The 22,569-nt window shown below is 35.7% G+C and overlaps 1 protein-coding gene across 12 annotated transcripts in view; it reads right to left on the bottom strand.

Moving 5' to 3' along the window:
• TAOK3 (TAO kinase 3) overlaps positions 1–22,569 on the bottom strand; it is a 189,078-nt gene that overhangs the window by 138,979 nt on the left and 27,530 nt on the right. For 10 of the 12 annotated variants that reach the window (XM_070769581.1, XM_019977786.2, XM_070769582.1 and 7 more), the window contains exon 2: positions 8,060–8,153. The exons of the other annotated variants lie outside the window; for them this stretch is intronic. The gene's annotated coding sequence lies outside the window, so the exon portion shown is untranslated. The remainder of the gene's footprint in view (positions 1–8,059; positions 8,154–22,569) is intronic. 12 annotated transcript variants of the gene reach the window in all.

The following is a 22,569-nucleotide window of genomic DNA, read 5'->3' as shown; positions in this document are numbered from 1 at the left end:
AGGAGATCAGTCCTGGGTGTTCATTAGAAGGACTGATGTTGAAGTTGAAATTCCAATACTTTGGCCACCTGATGCGAAGAGCCGACTCATTTGAAAAGACCCTGATGCTGGGAAAGATTGAAGGCAGGAGGAGAAGGGGATGACAGAGGATGAGATGGTTGGATGGCATCACTGACTCAATGGACATGAGTTTGGGTAAACTGCAGGAGTTGGTGATGGACAGGGAGGCCTGGCGTGCTGTGGTTCATGGGGTGGCAAAGAGTAGGACATGACTGAGCGACTGAACTAAACTGAATGGAGAAAAAAACATAGAGAACAGACTCATGGACATGGGGAGAGGGGAGGAAAGGGTGAGATATACAGAGAGTAACATGGAAACTTAAATTACCGTATGTAAAATAGATAGCCAATGGGAATTTGATCTATGTCTCAGGAAACTCAAACAGGGGCTCTGTATCAACCTAGAGGGGTGAGATGGGGAGGGAGATGGGAGGGAGGTTCAAGAGGAAGGGGATATATGTATACCTATGGCTGATTCATGTTGAGATTTGACAGAAAACAACAAAATTCTGTAAAGTAATTATTCTTCAATTAAAAAATAAATAAATTGAAAAATAAAAAAGATATTTGTAATAATTATAATATTTAGTCTTACTCTAATTTATATTTTCAGATTATTAATAAAGTTTAACATTTTCCCACTTAATGAGAAACTATTTGTAATCTCTTTTAATCACATGTCTAGTCAAATATGTCTAGCATCATAGGTCTAGTGAAATTTAGTGATCTTGTAAAGGCTTATGACTTTTTTATGTTTTGAAAGTTAAGTTTACAGAAGTTTAAACCATCACTCCTTGAAACTGATGCTGGCAGCACATGAATAATGAAACATGAAAGTATATTGATTATGCCAGGATACCCAACAGGATATTCAGTTCAGTTCAGTCGCTCAGTCGTGTCCGACTCTTTGTGATTCCGTAAACTGCAGCACGCCAGGCCTCCCTGTCCATCACCAACTCCCGGAGTTTACCCAAACTCATGTCCATTGAGTCGGTGACGCCATCTAACCATCTCATCCTCTGTTATCCCCTTATCCTCCTGCCTTCAATCTTTCCTAACATCAGGGTCTTTTCAAATGAGTCAGCTCTTCACATCAGGTGATATTACATCCTCTTTTTTATACTGTTTCCCCCATTAAAATACGTATATTTGCCTAGTAGATGAGAGATCTGTTTTGGCACAAGCCCACCAGTAAACAGCATCTTGCTACCATTTCCTATACACTTTGTTTCACATACTTGATTATCAGCCTGTCTCCCTGCAATCTGTTGGAGGCTCAGGGCAAGTAAGTGATCAGCTCATAGTCATGACCAACATTTTACAAATTATAATTTATAGTAATTATCATCGATTTGATACATGATGGTCAACCACACTGAACTGTAAGCTCATTGATATAAGGACTGTTTTATTGTTGTTGTTGTTTAGTCACTAAGTCCTGTCCGACTCTTTACAACCCCATGGACATGTATGTGTCCAATTGTAGCCCGCCAGGCTCCTCTGTCCGTGGGATTCCCCAGGCAAGAATAGTGGAGTGGGTTGCCATTTCCTTTTCTTGGGGATCTTCTTGATCCAGGGATCAAACCTGGGTCTCCCACACTGGCAGGCAGAGCCCTTTTACTATTCAGGAAACAAACAAAACAGGACTTTCTGTTAGCAACTGCTTTACAGTAAAGAGGCCTTCATACTGATGAAGTTCAAGGAAAAAATAGGGTCCTCAAGCTGTAATACTTCAGAGTCAGAGTAGATGAACTGAAAATGAGTCACAGTGCTATTTATAATGATAATTATAGCATGGTTTATAATAGAAAACATTTGGAAACAACCCAAATGTCCATCAAAAAGAAACTGGTACAATTACATTTGACCATGTACCTAACAGAACCAGAGACAGATCTATAGCAAAGATGTCTACTAATGTACTGTGAGTAAACAGTAATAGGCATGATATGATTCCAATTAAAAATAACATCAATAATATGAACAATGTTAGATATAAAAGAAAAATTTAGAAGAATATGCTTCAAACTGTAGTGACTATATCTGGTGGAGAAAAGTTTAGTGTAATATGTAATAGGTAAATTTATTTGACTGGGGACATCTACTTTCTATACTGTGTATTGTTGTATCATTTAAAATATAAGTATCTTTAATTAAAAATAATTTTAAGCAACAAAATTAATACTTTTGCCTTTGATCAATTAAAATGTGTGCAAACACAGTAAGTTAGATTTTAAGATATTTCAAGAAAAAAATATGTAAAATTCCAGGAAAATAATTTCTTGCTGCTACTGCTGCTAAGTCACTTCAGTCATGTCCGACTCTGTGCGACCCCATAGACGGCAGCCCACCAGGCTCCCCCGTCCTTGGGATTCTCCAGGCAAGAACACTGGAGTGGGTTGCCATTTCCTTCTCCAATACATCAAAGTGACAAGTGAAAGTGAAGTCGCTCAGTCGTGTCTGACCCTCAGCGACCCCATGGACTGCAGCCTACCAGGCTCCTCCGTCCATGGGATTCTCCAGGCAAGAGTACTGGAGTGGGGTGCCATTGCCTTCAGTTATGTTTTAAGTAAACAACTTCTACATCTGTTGTTTCACTTATTTGATTGAGGCAGAAATCTTATTTTTAATCAGTGAAGTTCTTATGATACGTCTTCATTATTTCTGTAAGTATATATTTTTAAACATTTTTTTAAAAAACAAAGCATATACACAGAGACACAAATAAGAAAAAAAACCAAGTGTAAGAAAAGATCCCTTTAACAACTGTATTTAAAAAAACAACCCCCAAAAGTTCAGGAATAAATTCAGTAGAAGTAATATACAGGAACTAGATGGGAAAATACTACAAAATGCTAAGAGATATAATAGAAAATCTAAATAAATGAAATATCTTTTGTCCTTTTCAATACTGAAAAGATACTATTTCTCTTGAATCTATATATTACATGAAATTCCAATAGATTTTCCTTTTTAATTATTAAAAACTTAACCTAGTACAAGGCTCGGAGAACATTTTCTATAAAGTACCTGTAACAGTTTTAGGTTTTGTTGGTCATATGGTCTCCAAAACAACTCAATTCTATCTTGTAGGGTGAATTCTATCTTGTAGTGTGAAAGCAGCCATAGATAATAAATTAGTGTGCACTCTAATAAAAACTTACAGACATTGAGATTTGAATCATATAATTTATAAATTTCAAGAAATATTATTCTTCTTTTGATTTTTTCTCCCAATCATTAAAAAACTTGAAAACTATTCTTGGTTTGCAGGTTACACAAAAACTGGTCACAAGACAGATTTGGTTTGTGGGCTATAGTTTGCCAAATTCTAATCTAGATGAATAAATATCTAATGGCATCCGGTCCCATCACTTCATGGCAAATAGATGGGGAAACAGTGGAAACAGTGGCTGACTTTATTTTTCTGGACTATATTTCTCCAAAATCACTGCAGATGGTGACTGCAGTCATGAAATTAAAAGACGCTTACTCCTTGGAAGGAAAGTTATGACCAACCTAGATAGCACATTTCAGGATGGGGAACACGTGTATACCTGTGGTAGATTCATGTTGATATATGGCAAAACCAATACAATATTGTAAAGTTTAAAAAAAAAAAAAAGCAGAGATATTCCTTTGCCAACAAAGGTCCATCTAGTCAAGGCTATGGTTTTTCCAGTGGTCATGTATGGATGTGAGAGTTGGACTATAAAGAAAGCTGAGCACAGAAGAATTGATGCTTTTGAACTGTGGTGTTGGAGAAGACTCTTGAGAGTCCCTTGGACTGCAAGGAGATCCAACCAGTCCATCCTAAAGGAGATGAGTACTGGGTGTTCATTGGAAGGACTGATGTTGAAGCTGAAACTCCAATACTTTGGCCACCTGATGCGAAGAGCTGACTCATCTGAAAAGACCCTGATGCTGGGAAAAATTGAAGGCAGGAAGAGAAGAGGACAACAGAGGATGAGATAGTTGGATGGCATGACCGACTTGATGGACATGGGTTTGGTTGAACTCTGGGAGTTGGTGATAGACAGGGATGCCTGGTGTGCTGCAGTTCATGGGGTCGCGAAGAGTCAGACACCATTGAGTGACTGAACTGAACTGAACTGAAATAGTCAGGGAAACTCTGTCAGGGGAGGGAGGAGTGAGTAACAAAGAAGGAGTTCTTCCATCAGGTACTGAAACAAATTGTAAAACTACAGCATATCAAATATTGAGATCTAGCACTGGAAAAGGACAAAAAGATCAATGAAGCAGAATGGTGGTCTCAAAAACAACCAAATACATATGATATAGGTGGCACTTCCAATCAGTGTGGGAAGATGAATTATTTATTCACTAAAATGATATAAAGATAAGTACCTATTCAAAGTAAAAAATATAATAAACTTCTACTTTGTTCTTTACACCACAATAATTTAGACATTTATGCAGAAAAAAATAACACTGAACCATTACCAATGTGAACAAATATTTTTAAAATCTCAGAGTTTAAGTATGATACAAAATATAGAAAATTAAAGACATTAATTTTGCTAAATAAAAACATAAACCTCCAGAATGATGTTGAAGGGAAATCTCTGAACAGTAACTGAGTAAGTGCGAAGTAGTATTATGGAGACAACCAGTCCAGATCAGAGCAGAAGGACACAGAGATCCTACAGGGAAGTCTTTAAGAAGATGAAACTGATAGATTAACATATCTGAGTATACTAAATGGATATATTAGAGGATATTTATAATTCTGGCATAGAATATGGTGATTAGTTAACACATACTAATAAAAGAAAAATGAAGCAATTGTTTAGGGAAAACGAACTGTTATACAGAGAAAGCAAATTTAATCATCGTACACTAAAAATCACAGCTGTAAATAATATACAGAATCAGAACAATGGAAGTATTGTCTATTGAGCCAACCAAAAATTATAACTATATCTGGAAGATGGAGGTCAAATGTGTATATATGTAGGTATGTGTAAAAGCTAAATTTTCACCTTTTATCTAAGACTTGAGTACTGAGATGGCAGTCTAAATATGTTCTTTAGAAAGAGAGGGAAAAAAAATAGAGAAAACCCCTACTAAACTTTAAAGAGGTTACTTCCGGCAAACAGGATTTGGGAGTGGGAGTAGAAATGTGAGGCAGAAGACAACTGTTTATCATTATCAACTTTGAAGAAAAATCTTACTTTTTAAACTGCATAAATGTACAATTTTGATAAACATGTGATTACATAAAAAATTAATGCTTCTTTGGCATGAAATACTATTAAAAGATAGAAAAACAACAAATGGGGAAAATATCTGTCTCATATACTACAAAGACTGTCATTATCCTAAATATATAAAGAGCACTTACAATTCAAAAAGAGAAAGTAAAAAAAGGTAAGGTATCACAATGAGCAAAAGAAGGTGAATAGCCAATTTATAGAACTATAAATGGCTAATGAACATATGAAGAGATTTTTAACCACAGTAGCAAAGAAACGTAAATTAAACTATATTGATTTCTTTATTATTGTTGTTGCTCAGTCATTAAGTCATGTCTGACTTTTTGCAGCCTCACAGACTGCAATACATCAGGCTTCCCTGTCCTTCACTATCTCCCAGAGTTTGCTCAAACTCAAGTCCATTGAGTCGGTGATGCCATCCAACCATCTCATCCTCTGACACCCTCTTCTCCTTTTGCCTTCAATCTTTCCCAGCATCAGGGTCGCTCCCCAGAGCAGCAAAAAATAACTTATTCTTAGAGTTTACCAGCACATTCAGTGGTTTATTCTACTTACAATCTCTGCTCTACCAATTGCTGCCAAAACATTGAAGTGTTGGAACAAGTAATATTGGACCCTGTGGGTGGATGGGTGGGTGTGCAAGTTGTATAATAATAGAATTTTCATTGGCAGACAATCTGGCACTGTCTATCAAATTTGAAAATAGAGATACCTTGTCATCTGGCAATTCTACTTCGGGCCATTTGTTCTACTAAAATGCACAATGGGATAGGAGTGTTTGACACAGCAAGGCAAGGCAAAAGCTTTAACTTTCATCAATAACATTGATTAGATAAATTATGGTACAAAAGGTTAGAGATTAAAAAGAGAGTTAAGTATATATATACTGATCTTATATAAATACACAGAGTGAAAAAAGGCATGCTGAAGAACAACACATATAATGAAATCTCATTTTAAGAAATGTATGTATACAATTTTATGTGGGTTTATGTATACCCAAAGGAAAAATTCCAGAAAAATATACATCAAGTAGTTAACAGTAAATAAACTTCAGTGATGGTGTTACTAGAGAGAACTCCACTTTCAACTCTTATATGTTGTTTACATTTTTTACAGAAAAGAAAGTACTCTGAATTAAAAACTATGACAGGGAATTCCTTGGCAGTCCACTGGTTAGGACTCTGTGCTTTCACTGACGAGGGTCTGGGGTTAATCCTTGGTTGGGGAAGTAGGAACCCATAAGCCTCATGGCATGGCATCTTTAAGGTACCTAGCATTTTGGCAGGTATTTGGGATTAATTCATTGTAATTTTAACATCAACATTTCTATATCATTCATTTCTATTTCATTTTTATGATCATGGGTTTAATTCTTCTGATGCTTTTATAAAAAAAGATAACTTACTCTTAGATTTCACCAGCACATTTATTCGGCAGTTTATTCTCATTTACAATCTTCACTCTACCAATTGCTGCTAAAACATTCATTTTTTAAAAAAAATAAAAGTAATATGTTGAACAACATCAGCTCAAAAAAGGGTGCAGAGAAAAGAAAAGGTTTCTCTCTCCCCTTAGTATCTCTATTCTCACTCTTCAAAGGTAATTCCTAAGAAACTACTGTGTATTCTTCAAAATTTTTCTATCAATATGTATAATGACTGACCCCTTTTTCTTACATTAATGAAGTCACACTATAATACTAATCTGTAACCTCCTGACTTACATCTTCACCTATCAGCCTAAAGAGATACCTACAAGATTATTGCAAAGTATTCCTTAGTGGTATTTCTTATTTAAAAGATATATTTAGACTAATTTGGGTCTACATGATCAAAAACAAATAAGCAAAGCAAAATACCTAATTCAATTCCTGTATATGGTTTTAATAACAAAAATGACTACTGATTCCACCTTATCACTTACCTATCTGTGAAATGCTTATTTTGTGGTGCTGGAGGATTTATATATATTATGTCAATTAATTCTCCCCAAATCCTAAGAGATAGATACTTTCATTCCCATTGTCCAGAGGAAAAAGCTGAAATTCTGAAAAGGTTAAGAACCAGGACTAGTGGAAGTTCATTTTGCTAACTTTCTAATTATAGCATGAAAGCCAAAGTCTAAACAAGTTTGAACCATTTTTTTATATAATGTAAAATATATCACTCCGAAAGAAACATACTTATTTATATTAAGAAATAATAATAGTAAAGGAAAATTCCCAAAACATACATATAAATGGTATGTCTAAGCTATTTTTACCTTGGGCCAAAAATAATGAAGCCAACCAGTGCTAGACAAAGAGTTAAGTTCATTCAATATTAAGTCCTTAGAGACTGGTTCTCAAACTCAAGTTTCCTTTTTGGCAGAAGACGAACTTTTATAAAAATCTTAAAATATAATGTTCACAATAAGCCTCAGGATTATTGGCATTTAGAGTTTCCATTTTAAGTCTTCCTGAATAAAGATTTACTTAGAGGCCACAAACACTATCCTTTTCAATTTTTATTGGTAGATAAAATTTGAAAGGTCGATTTGCTCTTTATGGATTAATTTTAGACTCACTAGGCCTGAAAGCGGAGAAGGCAATGGCACCCCACTCCAGTACTCTTGCCTGGAAAATCCCATGGATGGAGGAGCCTGGTGGGCTACACAGTCCATGGGGTCGCTAAGAGTCGGACACGACTGAGTGACTTCACTTTCATTTTTCACTCTCATGCATTGGAGGAGGAAATGGCAACCCACTCCAGTGTTCTTACCTGGAGAATCCCAGGGACAGGGGACCCTCGTGGGCTGCCGTCTATGGAGTCGCACAGAGTCAGACACGACTGAAGTGACTTAGCAGCAGCAGGCCTGAAAGAGTAACGATACTGTATAAAACCGATGCCAAAGTTGTGGTTTTCCTAATCCCAATAGAACCTTTTTGCTTATTTCCAGAAATCATACTATAATATTTAGACAGTAAGTTCTACTTTTGATATTGGCCATATATGCATTCTACCACACAGAGTTCACATAAAAAACTAAGAATGCCACTGGAAGGTTCCCCTTCTTTCATGAATTTATACAACAAATTTTAACTGAGTTCCTAAAATGACCAGTTTGTGCTGGGTACTAGACAGAAATGTGACAGCCCCACACCCTACTTCCAGGAAGCTTGTAGTCTACAGAGAAACAATTAATTTAATGATCTACCCATCACTTTCATGGGAATGGAGAACCAGACTCTACTTCCCATTCAAGCTCAAAGCTCTACACTGGGAACAGCAAACTCTAACTTACTATTAAAAAAACAAACAACCCAGCTATTTCAAAAATTCACATTAGTGGGTAACATGTTATACTAATGATTTCCTCTGGGTAGATGAGCTACACCTTTTTTTTCTTCAAAGGAAACTGGAGATCTCTTACTAAAGAAGCCATTTTGCCAGTCCCAAATTTAAAATATAACCAAACTATTGAAACTTTCCATTTGTATGAAGAAATGTAGTGTTAACAAGGTAACATATATCTTGGTATATGGGATCCATAATGGCTTTTAATTCTAAAGAAATATGAAATTAATCAACATTATTTTTCCTATAAATTGTATTCATATATTCAGCAAATACTTAATATCTATTGTGTGCCAGGCTTCATGCCAGATAAGGACATAACTGTGAACATATTAAGATTTCTGTCATGGACAGAGGAGCCTGGTAGGCTGCAGTCCATGGGGTCACTACGAGTCAAACACAACTGAGCGACTTCACTTTCATTTTTCACTTTCATGAATTGAAGAAGGAAATGGCAATCCACTCCAGTGTTCTTGCCTGGAGAATCCCAGGGACGGGGGAGCCTGGTGGGCTGCGGTCTATGGGGTCGCACAGAGTCGGACACGACTGTAGCAACTTAGCAACAGTAGCAGCAGCCTCAAGGAGTTTATATTTAGTAAGAAAGCAGGCCCAAACAGGACAGTGTAGCACATATAAAGGTTATCTAATCTACTCTCTTGAGGAAAGAGAGTAAGACAGTTCCAGAGAAACCAAAAAGTATTCAAGGCAGGGGGCACTAACACACTGGCCTAGAGGCAAGAGAGCATGACAGAGTGCAGAACTAACAAACACAATCAACAGACTGGATAACAGAGTTTGTCATGCTTCCTGAAGGAAAGAGTGTGCAACTCCTTTCTACTAGGAATAGTGATTTAGTTCCTGAGATTAGGATCATTTTCTCCAGAATTAACATAGGAACACACTAGGATTCTGCGTCCTGAAAGACTTGAATTCCAAAGCAATTCAAATTGATTCTCAACCTTTAAAAACTCAGCAATCAAAATTATCATTTATTTCAGAATATATTTAGGGAAAATAAAATAGGGAAAAAGGAAATAATGTACTAAGATAAACGTTAAATATTTGCCAGAATCATAAACAGCAAGGCTTATTTAAGTTATATGCAGAGTACATCATGTGACATGCTGGGCTAGATGAAGCACAGGCTAGAATCAAGATTGCCAGGAGAAATAACAATACTTCACGTATGCAGATGACACTACCCTAATGGCAGAAAGCGAAGAGGAATTAAAGAGCCTCTTGATGAAGGTGAAAGAAGAGAGTGAAAAGCTGGCTTAAAACTCAACATTGAAAAAACAAAGATCACAGCATCTGGTCTCATCACTTCATGGTAAATAGATGGGGAAACCATGGAAACAGTGAGAAACTTTATTTTCTTGGGCTCCAAAATCACTGCTGATGGTGACTGTAGCCTTGAAATTAAAAGACACTTGCTCTTTGGAAGAAAAGCTATGACCAACCTAGACAGCATATTAAAAAGCAGAGACATTACTTTGCCAACAAAAGTCTACACAGTCAAAGCTATGATTGTTCCAGTAGTCATGAATGGGAGTTGGACCATAAAGAAAGCTGAACGCCAAAGAATTGATGTTTTTGAACTGTGGTATTGGAGAAGACTCTTGAGAGTCCCTTGGACTGCAAGGAGATCCAACCAGTCCATCCTAAAGGAAATCAGTCCTGAATATTCATTGGAAGGACTGATGCTGAAGCTGAAACTCCAATACTTTGGCCACCTGATGCGAAGAATTGACTTACTGGAAAAGACCCTGATGCTGGGAAAGACTGAAGGCAGGAGGAGAAGGGGATGACAGAGGATGAGATAGTTGGATGGCTTTACCAACTCAATGGACATGAGTTTGGGTAAACTCTGGGAGTTGGTGATGGGCAGGGAAACCTGGCATGCTGCAATCTAGGAGGTCGCAAAGAGTCGGACACGACTGAGTGACTGACTGAACTGAATATAAATCTATTTGCTGGTGGTATAAAAAACAATTCCCCACTTCTGAATGAATTTTTAAACTATGCCAAAGCAGCTTTGTGTATTTTTAGGTAGTATTCAAATTCTTGACTGAAACTCTATTATCATGACTCAGGCCCTAGGCACTCTCCCGGCAATCTTGATTCCAACTTGTGCTTCTTCCAGCCCAGCGTTTCTCATGATGTACTCTGCATATAAGTTAAATAAGCAGGGTGACAATATATAGCCTTGATGTACTCCTTTTCCTATTTGGAACCAGTCTGTTGTTCTATGTCCAGTTCTAACTGTTGCTTCCTGACCTGCATACAGGTGTCTCAAGAGACAGGTCAGGTGGTCTGGTATTCCCATCTCTTTCAGAATTTTCCAGTTTATTGTGATCCACACAGTCAAAGGCTTTGGCATAGTCAATAAAGCAGAAATAGATGTTTTTCTGGAACTCTCTTGATTTTTCGATGATCCAGCGGATGTTGGCAATTTGATCTCTGGTTCCTCTGCCTTTTCTAAAACCAGTTTGAACATCTGGAAGTTCATGGTTCATGTATTGCTGAAGCCTGGCTTTGGCATTGCCTTTCTTTGGACTGGAATGGAAACTGACCCTTTCTAGTCCTGTGGTCACTGCTGAGTTTTCCAAATTTGCTGGCATATTGAATGCAGCACTTTCACAGCATCATCTTTCAGGATTTGAAATAGCTCAACTGGAATTCCATCACCTCCACTAGCTTTGTTCATAGTGATGTTTTCTAAGGCCCACTTGACAAAGCCTCTTGATGAAAGTGAAAGAGGAGAGTGAAAAAGTTGGCTTAAAGCTCAACATTCAGAAAAATAAGATCATGGCATCTGGTCCCATCACTTCATGGGAAATAGATGGGGAAACAGTGGAAACAGTGTCAGACTTTATTTTTTTGGGCTCCAAAATCACTACAGATGGTGACTTCAGCCATGAAATTAAAAGATGCTTACTCCTTGGAAGAAAAGTTATGACCAAGCTAGATAGCATATTGAAAAGCAGAGACATTACTTTGCCAACAAAGGTCCGTCTAGTCAAGGCTATGGTTTTTCCAGTGGTCATGTATGGATGTGAGAGTTGGACTGTGAAGAAAGCTGAGTGCCGAAGAATTGATGCTTTAGAACTGTGGTGTTGGAGAAGACTCTTGAGAGTCCCTTGGACTGCAAGGAGATCCAACCAGTCCATTCTAAAGGAGATCAGTCCTGGGTGTTCTTTGGAAGAAATGATGCTAAAGCTGAAACTCCAGTCCTTTGGCCACCTCATGTGAAGAGTTGACTCACTGGAAAAGACTCTGATGCTGGGAGGGATTGGGGGCAGGAGGAGAAGGGGACGATGGAGGACAAGATGGCTGGATGGCATCACCGACTCGATGGACGGGAGTTTGAGTGAACTCTGGGAGTTGGTGATGGACAGGGAGGCCTGGCATGCTGCAATTCATGGGGTTGCAAAGAGTGGGACACGACTGAGCAACTGAACTGACCTGAACTGAACTGAGGGACTCTCCAGATAGTTAAGATATAATGTCTGTGTATATCTGGTTCCAGCTGATAGTAGAACAAAGAGGAAACTCTTGCAAAGAGGAAGTATACTGCACAGCAACCCCTTTGGATTACAAAAGAAGACAGTTGGCCATTAAATTTTAAATGTGTTGGCAGATAAGAAAAAGATAAGGAAAAGAAACCATGAAAGAAAAGAGGCCAAACAGAGAAAAGGAGAGGACAAAAAGAAGGAAAAGAAAAAAAAGAAGGGGAAAAGAGAAGAAGAAAGCCAGAAATGTGTAAAAAGGTACAGAAGGCAATCTTGGTGAACAATGATCCTTTGGTTTGACAATTCTCATTTATGTTTAGGAGGTTCCTAAGTCTGAAACTACCATAGACCTTGTGAAAATGTTGGTTGCTTCCTTTGGTGTGAAGAATGAGACTGTTGGGTTTCTCGGATCTATGCCTAACTAACTGCCACCTACTAAAAACAATCAACAGACCAAGAAGCAATACCAAATTCTAGATAAGGTAGCCAGGTCTGTGGTCTCATTTTATGTTGTGGGGAGTTATACAGACACACACACACATACACACATATAATATATATGTATATATGATTGGTATTTTTTAAGAGGAGTAATTACTAGAGAAGAGAAATGTAATACAGAATTCAGTTGCATTTCTTTTAGAAGGAAGTCTATACTGTTTTACCTTTGATTATTGAATTGATGTACACAGGGAGTTGATGTAAGAGGCAGACAGCAGGGGGTCCCAGAAAATGATTCTACCATGCTAAAATCGGAACCCAAAAGCTAGGTTCTGTTCCATCTACCCTGTGACTTTGGGCCAGATGTTTACCTAAAATGAGGATAATAATATGTGACCTTATGATAGTCTCAAGGATAAAATAAAATAATGTACATAAAGATGCCTTAGAAATTGCTATAAAATATAATCTATGACTAGTAAGTAAAAGCATTTTGAAACCTATTAAGGTAAAGTATGATTATCACATTATAAATTAATAAATTTATTTTTAACACCTATGATACCTATGAATAGGAGAGAAAATAAGGAAGAATCTCTACTGTTTATACTAATTGTTTATTTTTTTAAAACTAAAGATCATCTTTATTTGTGGATTTTCTTGTTATCACCGGCCTGCCTCCAACCCTAATACTATCCAGTCTTCATTTTCTATTATATGACTTTATTTTCTCATACTTGTGGTTATAAACAAAGCTATCTTTTCTAAGATACTCATGTCCATTTAAAAAAAATTGTTAATATACCTGTCATTTAGAATTCTCTCTTTTTAAAATTAATCATCTTTATCGAGTATCATTACAGAAAAATTTCTCTATCTGTAGGTCAACTGACATCTCAGTAGCACCTTATACTTTATACTTCTCTTTTAGTATAAGGCTACAATTAGATAAGAATAAATAAAGTGTCTTCATTAAACACTTCTTTTTCTGTATCCATTCCTTACAATACACAGAGAAAAAAACTATGCTGTTGTCCTGTCATTAATTAGTCATTCCCCACTGCCCAATGATATAATTTTCCATAAAGAGAACTGCATGCATAGTCTATTACACAATGGTATGGGTAGGTGGTAGAATTAGATCATGTAATCAGTTTCTTTATTTAAATTAAACTTTTAAAATCATTTAAATGTGATCTAAAGTCTCTTTTGTCCTATTTGATGTGACTAGAAAACCCAAAATTAAAAAAAGAAAAAAAGGAATGCTGTTTTTATAAAACAGAAACACATACTAAGTAACCATATTATAACTTATAGATTTACGTCACTTAACCATCACAAATTCAACCACAGCTCCTTCTCTATACTACATATTAAAAATTATATTCATGGGGTCCATGTCTGTGATGGGACTGGGGAACACCTCAAATTTCCTTGACACCCACAATGCTGGTCAGCCGGCTCCAGTTCAGCTTAAAGAGAAAGAACTGAGAGGCTAAGCAGAACCTCAAGTTTGTTATAACAAAAACTGGGAAATGGTGGTTATCTCAGGATAAAAAAAATGAGTTTGGTAAATTTACCATTTTCTACACTGATTGTAAAAAAAAAAATACCCATGCTTTAAATTTTCCTTTGTATGAGTTTATTTTAATAAAGTTCTTCTGGTTAAAAGATTTTCATAATGATGACTCGGAATCATGTAAAATCCTGAAGCAACAAATACATTATCAGATACATTATCAGAAATTCGGTTACGTTCAATATTGCTTTAGTGTTAGCTGTATAACATTCCTCTTTAAAAATCCACATAAGTTTCTTGTTGGGGATGAGATGGCTCAATTCTCCCTGTTCCTCCCCTCCAAGTACAACTATACAAACTGTCAATAATTCAGTAGATAACCATAATGGACTCAGAAAGGTAAAAAGAAGGAGGGAGTGACCTCAGAATTTGAAGAATTTCTTGACAGAGTCTCACTCCCTTTTATCTCAGTCTGTGCATGACAGAGGTCTGCATCCCTTCAGCCATAGCAAAACCCAAGCAGGCCGACCCATTCTTGTCCCACAGCAGGTGGCAGCAGGTGTGCCGCTCCACTCACCCCAGTGACCCATGGAGGCCTGTGTCTCCCCGCTTTCATCCAGCAGAGAACTACCCAAAACTGGTGGCCCCTAGCCATCTCCCAGCCCTTCACTTAAAAGCAGAAGAGGAACCAAGCCCGGAGTCTCCTGCCTTCTACCCAGTAGCAGAGGCCACTCATAACCCTTAGCTCCTGGCCCTCCATTAGCAGTAGAAAGTGGCTGCAGAAGGGTGTTCTCCAGGAGCACCATCAGAGACAGAGTGGAAATATTAACTAGGGGAAATGCTCTCCATTCTGGAATTCAGCATCTCACACCCCCTACCTAATAATGATGGTAAGTTAGGAGGTCCAGGGGAGTGCCATCCATGCCCACAGGTGGCATCAGCAGGGATCCAGCAGGGAGCTCAAGTGGGGCCAGAAGAATGAAGTAGACCAAAGTCGCATTGAAAAGAAGACTCAAAACTAAATTGTCATTGAAGCTACCACCCACAAAATAGTGTATAACCTACATGCTAAACCTAAACAGGGCAAATGCCTGGAAAAATAGATTTAAAGAGGACCAGTGGTTGAAAACATAATATCCATTATTTTAGCACACAACAAAAAAGTCAAAAACTTTTTGTTGTTTTGTCATACCAAAAATCACAACTTGAATGAGAAAAAACAATCAACTGATGTCAATACTAAGATGAATCAGAAACTGGAACTAAGAAAGCTGTTAAAGTGGCCATCATAAAAGACTAACAGAGTGAATGAAATTCCATAAACAAACAATATGATGGTTGTAAGAAACTCAATTCAAATATAATGTCATAAGTAGGATGAAAATATAAAAGCATGGAAAAAGATATATTTTGCTAATTTGCATAAAAAAGAGGGAGTAGCTATGTTACTATCAGATAAAGTAGACTGAGAATATAAAATTACTATCGAGTTGGTGATGGACAGGGAGGCCTGGCGTGCTGCAATTCATGGGGTCGCAAAGAGTCGGACACGACTGAGCGACTGATCTGATCTGATCTGATCTGATGGACAAAGAGGGACATTTCAGAATGACAAATGGATCAATCTACCAAGAAGACATAGCAATCCTAAATGTGCACATACCAAACAGCAGCTTTAAAAAAAAAAAAAAAAAACTACCCCAAAAAAAACCCCAAAAATCTGAGAGAGCTAAAAGGAGAAACAGGCCTACAGTTACAGTTGGGGGCTTTAACAGACAACTCTTAGTAATTGGTAGAATTATTAAATAATAGAAAATAAGCAAAGATATAAAAGAGTTGAAGAACACCATCAACCAATATGATCTAATTGACATTTATAAAATACTTGACCCAATAACAGCAGAATACACATTCTTTTCAAGTGCCTATGGAACATCACCATATCCTGGGTCAAAAAACAAACTTCAACAAATCTAAATAAACTAAAAATCATGCAGGCTATGTTTTCTGACCACAATGAAATCAAACTAGAAATCAATAACAGAACAAGGAAATCCTTAGGTTAAAAATTAAACATTTCTGAACACTGCATGAGTTAAAAAACTTGTTTCAAGGAAATAAAAAATACACTGATCTGAATGAAAATGAAAACATGGAACATCAAAATGTGGGATGCAATTAAAGCAGTGCTTAGAGGGGAATTTGTAGTACTAAATGCTTATATTAGGAAAAAGGAAAGGTTTCAAATCAATAATCCAAGTTTTTAAGAATCTAGAAAAAGATTAGCAACATAAACCCAAAGTAAGCAGAAGGGAGGATATACCAAAATAAGAGCAGAAATCTATGAAATTGAAAGGGGGGGGATAAGCAAAATCAATGGAATGTAAAGCTATTTAAAGCTGATTCTTTGAAAAAGGATCAGTAAAATTTAAAAAAAAAGTAATACATAAAAATTCTCAACAAAATATTAGCAAATTGAGTCTAACAATGTATAAAAAGAATTATACACCATAACCAAAAAAGATTTGTTTAAGTATGCGAGGGTGGTTCCATATTTGAATGTAATCTACCTTATCAACAGGCTAATGAAGAAAAGTCATATAATCATATCAATTGATGCAAGAAAAAACTGACATAATCCAACACTAATTTATGATGAAAATTCTTAGCAAGTTAGGAACAGTGAACTACTTCAACTTGATAAAGGGCACTGACCAAAAAACAAACAAACGAAAGCAAATATCATACTTAATGGTGAAAGATGATGGTTTTTCTATAAGGTCAGGAACAAGACAAGGATTTCCTCTCTTGTTGCTTCTATTAAGCACTGTACTGAAGATTTCTAGCCAGGACAATCAGGCAAGAAAAACACATAAAGATTGAGAAATAAAATGGTCCCTACTTGCAGAGATATAATCGTCTACATAGAAAATCGCAAGCAATCTATTAAAAACTAGAACTAATAAGTGAGTTGAGCAAGGTCACAAAGATATGAGAGAAGCCCGAAAAATCAATATCATTTCTACATACTAACAATAAACATGCATGCAGATACTAACATTAAAAACAGTGTCATTTATAATCATTCCACAGAATATTAAATACTTAGGTATAAATTAAAAGAACATATACATAATCTGCATGCTGATAATTATAAACTGCTGATGAAAGAAATCACAGATTTAAGTAAATAAAGAGATATACCATGTTCAATAATCAGAAAACTCAATTTCAAAAAGTTGCCAATTTTCTCCATGCTGATTAATAGTTTTAATACAAAATTTCAGCAAAGTTTTTGCGGATATAGTAAAACTCATCAATTTATATGGAAATGCAAAAGAGCTAGAATAGCTAAACAATCTTGAAAAAGAGTAAATATCAGCAATCACCCAATATTGTAATATTGCTTAGAATATAGCTACAATAACCAAGATAGTTTGGTAATGGTGGAGAGAGAGACACAAAGATCAACTGAGCAGAATGGAACACCTAGAAAACAGACTCACAAATAGACCCAACTGATTTTTGACAAAGTGCCAAAGTAGTTCAGTGGAGGAAGGACACCCTTTCAACAAATGGTGCTGGAGAAACTGAAGATCCATAGGCTAAAAATAAACCTTGACCTAAACCTCATACCTTATACAAAAATTAACTCAAATAGATTATGAATTTAAATGTAAACATAAAACCATAAAATGTTTATGAAAAAAGCACTAGGGAAAATCTAATAGGATCTAGTCAAAAGCAAAGAGTTCTTAGACTTGACACCAAAAGCATGATCCATAAAAGGAAGAATTGATAAACTGTAGTAAATCAAAACTTAAAGCCTCTGCTCTTCAAAACTCTTAAAAGTATGAAAAGACAAGATACAGACTGAGAAGAAATATTTGCAAACCACATACCAGTAGGTAAAAAATATCAAGAACTCTCAAAACTCAACAGTAAAAAAACAAAAATTAGCCCCCCACCAAAAAAAAAACCTCATTAGAAAATAGGCAAAGACAAATAGTAATTTCACTGAAGAAGATATACAAATAGCAAATAAGTACATGAAAAGATGTTCAACCTCATTAGCCATTAGGAAATGCAAATGAAAACCACAATGAACTATTACTACAAACCTATCAACATGGCTAAAATAAAAAATAATGATATAACCAAAGGCTGGTATGGATATGGAGAAACTGGATCTCTGCTCTACTGCTCTGCTATATATAAAATGGCACAGCTCTCTGGCAAACAGTGTGGCACTTTCTTATAACACTAAACATGCAATTACCACATGACCCAGCAATTATATTTCTGGGCATTTATCCCAGAGTAATGGAAATTTGTGTTCACATAAAAACCTATACACAAATGTTCATAGCAGCCATTATTTGTAATAGCCGAAAACTGGAAAGCAACTCAGATGTCCTTCAATGGATAAATGATTGAAGAAGTTGTAGTATATCCATACCATGGGATACTACTTAGCAATAAAAAGGAATGAACTATTGATACATGAAATATCTTGGAAAAATCCCCAGATTATGAGTTTAAAGGAAAAAAAGGCTAACCCCCAAAAGGTATACACTGTATGATCCTATTTTACAACTTACTTGAAATGACAAAATTATAGAAATGTAGAGTAGATTAGTGGTTTCCATGGGTTAAGGATAGAGACTGGGTAGAAGGGGATGTGAGCAGGTGTGGTGATGAAATTATTTTTCATCTCAACTGTGGTGATAGATATGCAGCCCACACATGTGAGTAATTGCATAGGTCTAAATATACACAAACACACACTCTCTCACACAGAAGAGGGGCAAGAAAACTGGGAGACATCTGAATAATATCAATAACTTAGTTGTGCTATTGTACTATGGTCTTTTTAAGATGCTGTCATTAGGGAAAACTAAGTTAAAGGGTATATAAAGTATCTCTGTATTATTTCTTAGAACCGTGTGTGAATCTATAAAATCTCAAAATAAAGCTTAATTTAAAAGTTCCATGTAGTTCATGTATAGTTATATATTCATTGCTGACTTTCTAAAACATTTATTGAGTTGCTTATATACGTGAGGCATTAGCTTAAGTGCCAATGGCCTGGAAGTAGGGAAAAAGGAGGGTGGGCAATCTATAGAGGTATTGAGACCCCACCTTCACTGATGTCACAATTGTAATTATATAAAAATATTTTCATTGTAATTTTTTTTAAACACGTGTCTCCACTAGCAGAGGGCAGAGACTGTTTTAATTACCACTCTATCTCCAGTGTCAAAACAGTCAAAACAGAATATAATAACTATTCACCTGATGAAAGAATGATTAAATGAATGAAACAATACAAAAGGTGCTAAACACCATCAAATGGTTAGAATACAGTATAAACAATAGTGATATGCTGAAAAGTGCTGATGAAAGCAGAGGAAGGAATAACTAGCATTGTCTAGGGGTTCTGGGGGAAAACTTCAAAGATGTAATCTTTTAGCACAGTTTTATAAGAGATGAGGAAGAGGAGAAAAACCATTCCAAGCAGAGGGAATGGGGCATTCAAAAGCTCAGTGGTATAAGAAAAGCACAGGACTTCTGGGGCCAGCAGAGTTTGTTGTATACGTGAGTTTACAGTTCTCTACTGAGGAAGGCAGTGGGTGAAGCTAGAATTGTGGATTCGACACTAAGGCAAATAGTGCTTTCATATGAGTGATGTGGTGATACTAGTTTTTGAAGCCTGCAAATGATGATCAGATTTATCTTTAAGAAAGTTAACTCTGATGGCAGTGAGGGAGATGCACAGGAGGGAGAAGGAGAGAGAGAGAAGGTGAGAAACCAAGACAAATGCTTGAAATGAATGAAAATTCTCAATTCTTCATTACCAATTTCCAAGAAAGCTCAATTCCCTGAAGTCCTGCATTCATGGAAGTGTTTGTAATTGCTGACCTGAATGGGTTATAATATTGTTATCTTTAAATCTATGTAATGAATCATATCACAAGGCTGTGAAGTAAAGACATTTATTGAATTGGTCTTTTCTGCAGATTCTTCCAATAGAAGCATGCTGTTTTAGTTTCTATTTTGAAATTTCCTTACCAATTTTAAAAAATTTGAAATAATAAATTATTTTTATATTTAACAAAATTTTGCATGTTAGTATTTTGAACTCAAAAATGACTATTTTAACAGCAAGTTACAGCTTCAGTAAATAAAATATTGATCTTTGGAGAGACTTAATTATAAATCTGAATTAAAGAGAATAACTGTAAGTACTTTCCACACATTTCTGTGTGTATATACATGTAGTACTTGTTTATGATAAAACGTCAATACAACTGAATGGCATCTTTCTAATGTGTTAACAACATGGCTGAACCACCCCACCCTCCTTCTCACCCTGCAAAAAAGAAAACTCTCTGCCAGGTTGGAAAGGGAAGAGCAAAGGGGTTAAATACAATTCCTTCAGGTAGAATGAGATGACTTTATACCCTTTGCTTTCTTTTTCCACTGTGTGACAATTTTAACAGTTCTTTTCTAACAGCAAAGAGAGGAATATGGATTATGGGAAGAGAAGAGAATGGTGAGGTGTGCAATTTATTGTAGGTAATACTTTTCTTTCATTTTACAAGGAATAAAGACTTTTTAAATGGTTTTATATATAAAGCCTCACAGATGAGTATTAAAAGTTATTTTTTATTTTTTTATTATAGAAAAAGTCACATATAATGATAAGTTGACAGAACGGTATAATGAACCACCTGGGGCCCAGCTTTAAATTATCAACTCACTGTCCACTCCGCATTATTTTGAAACATAACCTAGATGCACCATTTCATCCCTAAACAGTTCAAACTGATTCTCTAAAAGAACTACTTTTAAAAACATAGTAACCATACCATCATTATAACTAAAATTTAACAATCAACTTCAATGTCATCAAAAATAAGGCCAAATTTTTGAAGTTCCCAGATTGCCTCATAATTTTTTTTTCTGCTGTACTGTCTTCTACACGAGACAAAGTTTAGGTCCACGTACTGTGGTTAACTGATGTGTCAAAATTTTATTTTAATGTCAATAATTCAATATTCTTTAGAAATGGAACTTAGAAATTTTAATGAATTTACATAATTAAATCTCATAAAATGAGTAAATAACCAGATTTAAGTCAACCTAGAAGGACAATGTTGATATGTGTGCTACAAAAACTTTAAAAAAAGTGGTGGTGGGGGGAGGTTTGATTTCATTTTCGCCTGTTTTAAAAACACTTCCTTTTTCGGTCAGTTTTAAGTACAAAACTGCCTATAACAATGATCTTAGTAAGATTTTTAATAAGGGAATTCACTAAATCATGCTAAGAAAACTCTTTTGTAATCTTTTACTTGCATGTTTTAACATTTTCCCTGTTTTACTTTGGCCAAATACTTCCTTCTTCATTTGAAATTAACTTGAAATCATAGGATTTCAGAGTTTGGAGGGATTGTGGCTTCCTCATCTCAGACAGTAGGCAGCTTCAATATTATTATAATATTGTGTTTTCAGCAAGAAAGCTAGCGTGAGAAATAATCTGCTGACAACTACAATTTGTTGACAGTGCTATGTAAACATAATTAGTAAAAGTTTTATTAGCACAACATGAAATGACTTTGGATTTTATCCTTTTATAAAGCTAAGTTAATATTTCTTTATGGAGAATATTAATATTTCTCCATGTTGAAAAGATCTTGTTATACGAGTAAGAAACACATTTAGCTCAAGATTTGAAATAATAAAGGTTAGTATCTTATATTTCACAGAAGCTTACAGAAATCAACATAGTAAATGCTACAGACTCTTTAATCAGATGGTATTACAACAAAAGTTATAAACTTGTATACTATCAATAAATTTAAAATGTAACATAAAATACTTGATGTTTATGTGATACTGTAATTAGAAATTACTAGGTCATCTGAAGTTTGCATATCAAATTTTAATGGTAATTCCTAGGTTTAAAAAAAGTATACTATGGTCTCTTCCAATATCCATTAGTAAATTCTAGAGAGCAGTTCACTATGGAGTAAATTAAAAAGCAAAAGTTTATTATGGAAATTCAGGAGTTCTGTGCACTCCATATATGTGACACTTTAAATTAAGCCCAGGGCTTAGAATGCCCAGTAAAGTAATTAACAGCACTTGGTGAGTGCTTGATATATATAGGGAACTGCACTAGATACCAAGTGCCAGAATGATACCAAATTAAACCATTAATACATTTTGTTTTAAAAGAAGTGCTTAGAGAAAGTAATTTGGAGGTGGAAAAATTTGAGATTTAATGTTTTCTTTTAAACTCAGAGAATCTTGTAAAAATTTCCAGGATTTAAACTGTTTCAAGCTCTACAACATAAAAAGAAAAGCCCTGCATGGACTTTGAAAATTTAGAATGTTGACAATGAACTGACTTCTAATTCTGTTTATTTTTACTATTTATCCTGATGTCACTCATTTTC

Source organism: Bos indicus, chromosome 17 (genome assembly GCF_029378745.1).
Source record: "Bos indicus isolate NIAB-ARS_2022 breed Sahiwal x Tharparkar chromosome 17, NIAB-ARS_B.indTharparkar_mat_pri_1.0, whole genome shotgun sequence".
NCBI classification, from domain to species: Eukaryota; Metazoa; Chordata; class Mammalia; order Artiodactyla; family Bovidae; genus Bos; species Bos indicus.
The sequence above is the reverse complement of the archived record's forward strand: the minus strand, read 5'-3'. Positions and strand labels throughout refer to the sequence as shown.